The following is a 9,950-nucleotide window of genomic DNA, read 5'->3' on the forward strand; positions in this document are numbered from 1 at the left end:
CATAATCGTCTGAGCCAGTCCTTAAAATCAGTCAGTCTGTCTGTCCATTTTTTGGTTGTTTCTCTGGAGAACCTTGACTAATACAGGTACTTCAGATACCAGTCGGATGATATATATTACGACCCAAAAAAAAGGAGTTGGGTAGTCAGCATATTGTCATCCTTGACTATAGGAAGTAGACTCGGAAGCAAAGAGCTTTAACACCGTACAGATTTCAGAGTTATCCCCTAAAGGCTGACAGGCAAGTCACAATAGTCTCTGGATATATGGGGCAAAGGAGATGTGGGAGAACAGGAAAAGCATGAGTGAGAAATAACCCTCTCAGATGGCAAGGAAGGAGGTGACACTTCATTCACAGAAGTGGGAGAAAAATGCCCCCTTCCCACAAAGATTAATCCCTGCCCTTGTGTGTTAATTCCTAGAGCTGGGCATCTCCCTCTGCTTTCTGGGGACCTCAAGTCATCAGTTATCCTCCCTTTTTCTCAGCTGCAAGGGTTCAATCTACAGACTTTTTCTATTCAAAGTGTAAGCAAAAATTGTTTCTCCCATGTTTTGTCCTGTGTCTCCCTGCCTAGTCTTGATCCCAAATTTCTCTTCCCTTTAACAACTAAGTGTTTTCTAGAGAGGTTTACTTGGCACTCACTTCTTTGCTTCCTACTCATTCTCTGCTTGTTGCCCCCGGGGACCCCTCACAAACTCTGCAGTGTGGTTTGGCCTCCACTTCTCTTCCCATGGGGAGAGCTATGGGTCTACTTTCTTTGCGTCTCAAATGCATCACCTTTTCTCCTTTCTCTTGCCTCTTTCAATCCCTCATTTCTCAACTGAGTTACCAAAATGCCTCAAAACTCATCTCCCTGTCATATCAAACAGGTCCAATCAATCTTCCAGGCTATCTGAACCCCTCCAAAATGAAAGTTTAATACTGTTATTTCTGTTTGAAAGCCCAGTAAAATCCAAGTTCCTTGGCACCCTGCACTCAAATGCCCCAGCTGGTTCCTCTTCCCCAGCCTCCTCACCAGATACCCCTCTTTGCATGCTATTATCTAGCCGGATTAAACCACATGCACTTACCCAAAGGCACTACATTAAAGTTACCTTTGCCCTGCTGTTCTTTCTTGTCTCCCTCTCCCCTTTGGTCCAAGCCCCTCCTGTTCCTAGCTCAGACTGCAATTCCGTATCAAATCCTCAAGCACCTTGCTACTCAAGGTCCTGGACTAGCAACAGCTGGTTTGCCTGGGAGTTCCATAGAAATGCAGATCCCCAGCCCAACTGATTCAGAATCTGTGCCTTCTTTCGATCCCTAAATGATTGATATGCACGTTAAAATCGATGTGAGTGAATGGATGAGGGAAAGGAAGTACTAATCACTGAGATTGTGTCCATGTATTGGAATGAAAGGGGGCAGTGAGAGAATTTGCAAGCCAAGAAATGAGATAGGAATGAATGGTGTTAAAAGTGTGTGTAACATATATGTAAATTTGACAACCCATACATGGCTATTATTTATGTGGGGGGAAAGAAAGAACCAAAAATCAAGAAGGGAAAACAACACATACTGGGAGACAGAACTTGAAATTAAGGGGAAAAAAGAAATTTGGGGAAATACAGTAGAAGCAGTTAAGAAATGTGCCCAATTTGTGCCCGTTTTGTTTTGGATAAATGTATACAAGAATGATACATACTGTTAAATATCATAAATTGCAGTTTTAGAAACATTATAATTAAGATCTAAACTTAGATTTATAAGTAAAGGTCCAAACTCAAGAATGTGAATATAAAATATCCCCATTTTCAACCATCTGTCTTCATGAGAAGAAGGATTTCCCTCAAGTCCCCCAGTACCATTGACAATTATTTACTCTGTTGAGACTGCTTTCTGCGCGTGGTTTGGATTCCTTCAGTATAAGAATGGAAAATGTGCTGGCACTGCAGCTAAGTATAGTCGAGGCAGCCACTCATTGGTGGCTGGGGTAAAGCATTATGTTGGAGGCTTTACACACATTGTATTTGTTACTTGCTTTGGAATATGTAAGAACACTTGCTTCAAGTTATTTTCCCTGAAGAGGATTTCTATTACAGAGGCGCAAGCTTAAGTACTTATTGAAGTATCTCCACTAGAATCCTGTGGGCTGGTCCAAAAATTGGACTTACGGAACAAGTTTCTAATGTATATCTAGAAATTTAGAATAAAGCCTAGGTTATAAAAAGAGATTGGTTTGGGTGATACAGTATTTTGTTGGTCTCTGAAAGGGAAAAGATGTGACCAGCTGCTCAATTAACCTTCCCAACAATGAGTTAAACTGACATCAGGTGCTTCTTTGATGTGATGCATTGAGAATCACATGATGTGACTTAGCTGAGATCCCTGCCAAAAGCATATAACCTGAATCTGCTCGTGAGAAAACATCAGAACCCAAATTAAGAGCTATTCTACAGAACTGGTCTATACTCTTCAAAGATGTCCGTGTATGAAAGACCAAGACTGAGGAACTGTTCTAGATTGAAGGAGACTGAAGAGACATGAGGACTAAATGTATAAAATCTAGATTGGATCCTGGATGAGGAGAAAACACAAAGGTCATTATTGGGTCAATTAATAAAATTTGATTATGAACTATAGATAATATTGAATCAATGTTAAACTCTGTGGATCTTATCATTGAACTGCAGTTATATGAGAGAACATCTTTGTTCTTAGGAATACACCCTGAAATGTCTACGGGTAAAGAAAAATCGTGTCTGCAACTTACCGTCAAATGATTTGGAAAAACAAATGTGTGTGTGTTTATGTGTATATATGTACACACACACACATTTCAAAAGAAAGCATTAAAGCAAATAAACAACTGACTATTCTGGGTAAAGAATATCAGAATTTACTTTGTACTGTTCTTGTTACTCTTCTATAATTTTGAAATCATTCCAAAATGAAAAGTCTTTTAACAGATTTTTTTTAATGCACAAAAATATCTCAGTTGGATTTAGTGAATGATAGGAGGAGGCATTTGGGATCGTTTAATCTATGATTGCTCTAATCCTACACAAAATTAGTTCAGTGATGGAAGTAACTAGCCCAAGCCTCCTCCACACACATTGCAATAAATCATTTCATTTGGACCCAGCCCAAAAATCAGACCACAGAGGAATGCAAGCATCTGAACTGCTCCCCCCCCCTTTTTTTATATGAAGTGCCCCTGGAGTCAGGACCTACCAAGGAGGACTTCCATGGTTCCCTCACAGAATGTTTCAAATAGATATAATTAACTGCTAATGAATCAGATCTCTGGTGACAGGGGGCAAGCAATATTCTAGGGAGTTGGCAAGATTCTTGGATGGAGCAAGGAGACTCTCTCATGTAGGAAATAGGAATCTCTGAATTAATCCAAGCTACCCCATTCCCTTTCTATCATGGAAATTAGTCATACTCAATATTGAAAAACCCATATAGTGGGCACCTGGGTGGCTCAGTCAGTTAAGCATCTGCCTTCAGCTCAGGTTGTGATCCTAGGGTCCTGGGATTGAGCCCTGCATTGGGCTCCCTGCTCAGCCGGGATTCTGCTGCTGCCCCCCCCCCCCCGACTCGTGCTCTCCCTCTCTCTCAAATAAATAAATAAATAATCTTAAGGACTGAACTCTACAACCTCTTGTTTTATTCAGCTATAAAGTGGGAATAATACCCACCTACCCACAGTATGGACATTACTGTGGAAATCCAATATAAATTCCAAAATGTTCTGATAGGTTAAAGGGAGCTATAAAACTAATTATTAGTAGTCTTACTACTAAATATCGTTCTCTAATTCATGTTAAAATAATTTTATGTTTTCTGTGATGATTCAGAAAAGCAAATGATCGTACCTCCTCCTTTCTTGGCAGCTGGGACAGCTTAGGTGATCTGGAAGCTCTTGGCAACGCTGTTGCTCTCTGCCTGACAAGGACAGCTCCTTTGGAATTTCTCTCATCAGTGTTCTCATAATCACCCATATGCCAGGCAATAGAACCACGACTGTATTTTCCTTGCATATCCATAATATCAGGTTTGGGTTGCCTGCAATTGGAACAAATTGGTCGGTTCTCAAATTGGAAAGATCTAGAAACTAGGCCACTACTAGTTTTCAGATAGTTGAGATTTGTCTGTTTCTCTTGTGATTCGAGGTGATTTTTAGCCATAGTGGCTCAAGAAAGCTAGGGACCTGACCCATCAGCCAGTGTTCTGAGAAGTTTCTGACTCTGCCTACTCCGCCAGATGTGTAGCTGTGGTGGCTCAGGAAACTACCTCCCAGGATAGATACTGATCTAGGAATCTTGTTGATGAAGTCACCCCTGTATCATAACTGATCCTCCTGTCCTTTAGAGCCATACAGACAAGATGCTGAAGGTGGCCTGTTCAAGCTGAGACCTCATGTGGCCTGAGAGTTCGGCAGGATATGGTCCATCCATTTTAAGATCTTAGGCGAATTCAGAAAAACACCAGCTTCATGATTCCAGACTCCGGCTTTGGACAATACGTTAGAGGAAAGATCTACGCTTCTTCCCCATTGAAATCCTCCTCTAGGTTCCAACATCCCTAAATTAGAATACTAAGTCCTGCCTTCCCATTATAAAGGGCCAGCCCTGGGGAAGAGCAAAAAGGATGATAGGATAGGATTTGCCATGTCGTTTGGACGTCTGTGGTACTGAAGAACTTCTTGGAGCTTCTTACCCCACCATCCCTCTCCCTGAGTGCTCAGAGCCTCTTAGCCACTGCAGATTTCCCTTCCTAGAATCTGAGCTTTATGGGCTCCCAAGTTCTTTGGACCAAGATTAGTGGCAGGTTTGCATTACCCTTTGCTCATTCGAGAAGATACGTGCTTACTATATGCCCAGCACCGGAGGAGGTGGTGGGGAGACAGCAATAATAGGCAGACAACAAACAGGTAAGTCAAGTATTGGGAAAGTATCATGAAGAAAACAAAAGCCAGATAAGGACTAGAAAATGCCAGGCTGCTGTTTTTATGGGGGTGGGCTGAGGAGGGGGAGGTAGCACTTGAGCAGAGAGCTTACTGAAGGGAGGGAGCCAGGGATTCTCGCAGTGCACGGGGGTCGGACACTCCCTCCCACGTCCTAGAACCACAGATCCCTGAGCGGGCGGGAGCTGAGCATGTCTTTCTCCAGCAACCCTCCGCTGACACCCCATAGCCTTCAAAATTGAGTCCAAATTCCTTAGCACAGCACACAGGGGTGTGTGCTGTTGCTGTTTGTTTTTCATCTGTTTTCTTTTTTTAAATGGTCTGCCCACATGGGCCTTTCTGGTCTGTGCTCAGCCCCTCCCTCCTCCCAGACACCCACAGAGCGCTCCATTGTGCGCTCACCCGTCCCTGTGTGAGCTCTGAAGAAGTCACGCTTGCAGACCTTCGGCCTTCTGCTGCAACTCTTCCTTTTGCTTGTAATTCCCTCCCTCCTCCTCTCCTGACAAACTGCAACCGAGGCTTTAAACCTCATCCTTTCTGGAAAGACTCCTTATTCCTATCAGGCAGCACTTTTTCTCCTTTGATAGCACCTTGTATTTGATTTCTTTTGTAGAAACTATTAGAATCTGCTTAAATGTCTAGTGCAGCAGTCTTTCTCCCTCCGAACTCAGGGCTTCTTAAAGAGCCCAGAATGTGTCTCCTTCATCACAAGATCCGCAGTGCTCATTACCTGGCCTGACTGACCGTGGACACTCAGCTAGTCTATGGTGGGTGGAGTAATGAGGAAGGGAGGGAGAAGATCAGAGCTGAGTTACTCTAAAGGTTCCTTCCCTCCCACTCCTCTCCATTTGCCTGCTTCTGCAGCCTCTTTTTTTAAAAGATTATTTTTATTTACTTGATATAGAGATAGAGATGATAGAGCAAGAGGGCAAGAGAGAGGACATGAGCAGGGGGCAGAGGGAGAGGGATAAGAAGAATCCCTTCCAAGGAGGGAGCCCAACCTGGGGCTCACCCTGGGGCTGGATCCCAGGACTCCAGGATCAATACCTGAGCCAAAGGCAGATGCTTAACCCACTGAGCCACTCAACCATCCTTCTGCACCCTCTTTTTCCTCCTACCCCCAGCAGATGTGGAGGAGTGGATTCCTATAGTCTGGGTTGTCTGAGTGCTATTATTTACAAACACAGATGAATAGCTGGGAATAATTTCAAGGAAGTTTAAAGGACAAGAGAACTAGTGAGTAGAATGTATGGGACAGGTATTTTTTTATAGTAGCTCGATTAATGATTCATAAGAGAATCATTTCATGCAAATGTGCCACATCTTCTATAAAAATGTATTATAACCGAAACTAATATTACACTGTATATGTTAACTAACTGGAATTGAAATAAAAACTTGAAAAAATTTAATAAAAATAATGTATTATAGAAGTAATTATACTGAATAGAAAAGGAAAATCCTTACATGTAGTCAGATATTTTATTGTCTTCTATTTTAATTTCAGAATATCCTATATCCCTGAATCTTGAATCCCCAGGAGCAATGGAAAGCTAAAAATTAGTTGTATTTCAAAGAGTTTAAAAATCTTACAAAAATAATAGACACATGAACTGTGGAGATTTACATACGCAGAATTGAATTTACAACTGAGCCACCAAAGTCAAAAGGGGTAAATCAAGGAGTAGAAGTTTTGGCTCCAGGATGGTTTGGAGTATGAATGCGAGGCCATCAGCAACGATTCGATGTTATACAAACACTCAGAGGCAAACACGCACACACTCACTCTCTGTCTCTCTCTCTCTCTCACACACACACATGCCAAAATAAATAACAAAACCAAATATTCTTCATGTAACAATCTTACTATTCTTACATTAAGTAGGCCCCTAAGAGTCAGATTTTTTTTCTTTTTGAAATAATTTCAAGCTTACAGAAAAGTAGAAGCACAGTCCAAAAGCTTTTTTCCTGAACAATTTGAAAGTACATAATTGACATGATACCCACATCCCCAAATACTTGAGTCTGTTAATTCCTACAAATAAGAACATTCTACATAACCTCAATATAACTATCAAAATCAGAGAAAATGAGCACGAGCAATAAAAGCAAAAACAAGCAAGTAGGACTACACTAAGCTAAAAAGCTTCTACACAACCAAAGAAACCATCAACAAAGTGAAAAGACAACCTACAGAATGGGAAAATTTATTTGCAGACCATGTATCTGCTAAGGTGTTAATATCCCAAATATATAATTCAAGCAACTTACAACAGCAAACAACAACAAATAATAATCCAATTAAAACATGTGCAAAGGACCTGAATAGACGTTTTCCCAAAGATAGACAAAGGGCCAACAGGCACATGAGAAGCTGCTCAACATTACTAATCATTAGGGAAATGCGGGTTAAAGCCACAATGAGATATCACCTCATGCCTGTTAGAATGGCCATCATCAAAAAGACAATGGATAATAAATGTTGGTGTGGATGTGGAGAAATGGGAACCCTTGTGCACTGTTGGTGGGAATGTGAATTGGGACAGCCACTGTGGAAAAGAGTATGGAAGTTCATCAAAAAATTAAAAATAGAACCACCATATGGTCCAGCAATTCCACTTCTGGGAGTATATCCAAAGCAAACAAAAACAGCAACTCAGGAAGATAATCTGCTCTCCCATGTTGACAGCAGCATTATTTGCAGTAGGCAAGACATGGAAACAACCTTAATGTCCCTTGATGGATGGAGGAATAAAGAAGTTGTGGTATATATATATACAATGGAATATTCTTCAGCCATAAAAAGTGAGGACATCCTCCCATCTGTGACAACATGGAGGGGCCTTGAAGGCATTACATTAAGTGAAATAAGTCAGACAGAGAAAGACAAATAATGTCTGATCTCACTTATATGTGAAATCTAAAAACAAAAACTACCAAACTCATAGAAAAAAAGAAATCAGACTTGTAAGCAGAAGTGGGAGTTGGGGGGCAGGGAAATTGGAGGAAAGCAGTCAAAAGGTAGAAGCTTCCAGGCACAAGATACAGAAGCACTAGGGGTGTCATGAGCAACATGATGATTAGAGCTAACACAGCTGTGTGATGTGTAGGAAAGTTGTTAAGAGAGTAAATCCTAAGAGTTCTCCTCACAAAGAAATTTGTTTTTCTTTTTTTGAATCCACATGAGATGATGGATTAACTAAACCTGCTTGGTGATCATTTTACAATATATGTAAAGTCTGTCGTGCCCTACGTCTTGAACTTATGCAGGGACGTATGTCAATAATTATTCCCCAATAAAACTGCAGGGCAAAGCAGAGGAAATCAGGAAATTAACATGTTTGTATCGCTACCACCCAATCCTCAGACACCATTCAAGTTTTCCAATAATGTCTGTTTTGCAAAAGGATCTATTTAAGAACCACACGTTGCATTTAGTTTTCTCATCTCTTTAGTCTCCTTAAATCTGGAACACTTTCCCAATCATCCTGCGACTTTCACACAGCCTTGATACTGTGGGAGAACACAGGCCGGTTATTTTGTAGATGTCCCTCAATTTGGGTGAATCTTATGTTTTCTCTCGATTAGATTTAGGCTGTGCGTCCTTGGGCACGAATAACAGGGGATGGCGATGGTGTGGTTTGTCCCGTTACTGGCGAGGTTCACTAAGGTCACTTGATTCAGGTTCTACCCGCCAGGCTTCTCCTTTGTAAAATTACTTTTCCCTTTTGTTATTAGTATTTTGTGAGAAAATACTTGGAATTTATGTAATGACTTCATTCCACGTCAAATGTTCAATTAGTTAATTAATGTCAATATGGACTCAGGATTTCCTATTTTGCGCAATGGGCTATCATCCATTCATAACATTCATTTTATTTCATTTTTTTAATTTTTAAAAAGGATTTTATTTATTTGAGAGAGTGAGTGAGAGCGAGAGAGAACGCACAAGCTGGGGGAGGGGCACAGGGAGAGGGAGAAGCAGGCTTCCTGGTGAGCTGGGAACCTGATGTGGGACTTGATTCCAGGACCCTGGGATCATGACCTGAGCCGAAGGCAGATATTTAACTGACTGAGCGACCCAGGTGCCCCATTACCTAATTCTTCATCCTCAAAAGTAGTCTAAAACATGCAATGGGAATATGTTAAAAACTAAGTAAGTACAGCTGAACCATTAACCAATTTAACCAATTAGGTAAAATTAACTTACTTTGAGACTCCAAGTGCACCTTCACCTGCAAAGACAGGAGAAAGCAAAAAAAAAAAAAGGAGTGCTACAGGCACAAACTGTGTGTTCAAAAATGTTAATAAACTGATGGGGCGCCTGGGTGGTACAGTCAGTCAAGCCACCAACTCTTGGTTTCGGCTCCTGTCATGATCTCAGGGTTGTGAGTTGGAGCCCAGCATTGGCTCCACGCTAAGCACAGAGTCTGCTTAAGATTCTCTTCCTCTCCCCCTGCTCCCCCCCCAAATAAATTTAAAAATAAAATGTTTATAAACTGAAATAGAATTTGGTTGTCAGCCAACTTGTATTGTTATTAAAAGTCTCTTGAGATCAAGTTTCAAAGCCAAAACCAAAAGTGATGATGATCATACATTTAGAAATTGATGTTGGAAGATTCTTTCAAATGCTGGCTGCAGGTAAACAACAATTGTTTGTTTCATGTGTGGCTCCTGGTATTCCGCTAAGCACATCCATACTGGAACTTGGCTTAAGTTGTAGAGCATTCATTTTAATGCTCAGTTTGTCCCAGGTTCAGCTAGAGGGAGCTCTTTCAATCTCACTTCTGTGTCCTTTTGACTGCCCCCATCATTCTTTGGGCACTTCCTTATTTTTTAGCACAAAAAGATGTTCCAGGCTCATCTTTCCCTTCCTCAGCCCTGGAATAATCCATTTCTTGAAGGAACTCTGGTTCTTTTTAGTGGGAAATAGTATTTACAAATGAAGAGCCAGGTGCTAGGCATTCTCTTTGTCTTGAGGTGTCATTGTCACACAAGCTT

The sequence above is a fragment of the Ursus arctos genome, unplaced genomic scaffold (assembly GCF_023065955.2).
Source record: "Ursus arctos isolate Adak ecotype North America unplaced genomic scaffold, UrsArc2.0 scaffold_11, whole genome shotgun sequence".
Lineage (NCBI taxonomy): Eukaryota > Metazoa > Chordata > Mammalia > Carnivora > Ursidae > Ursus > Ursus arctos.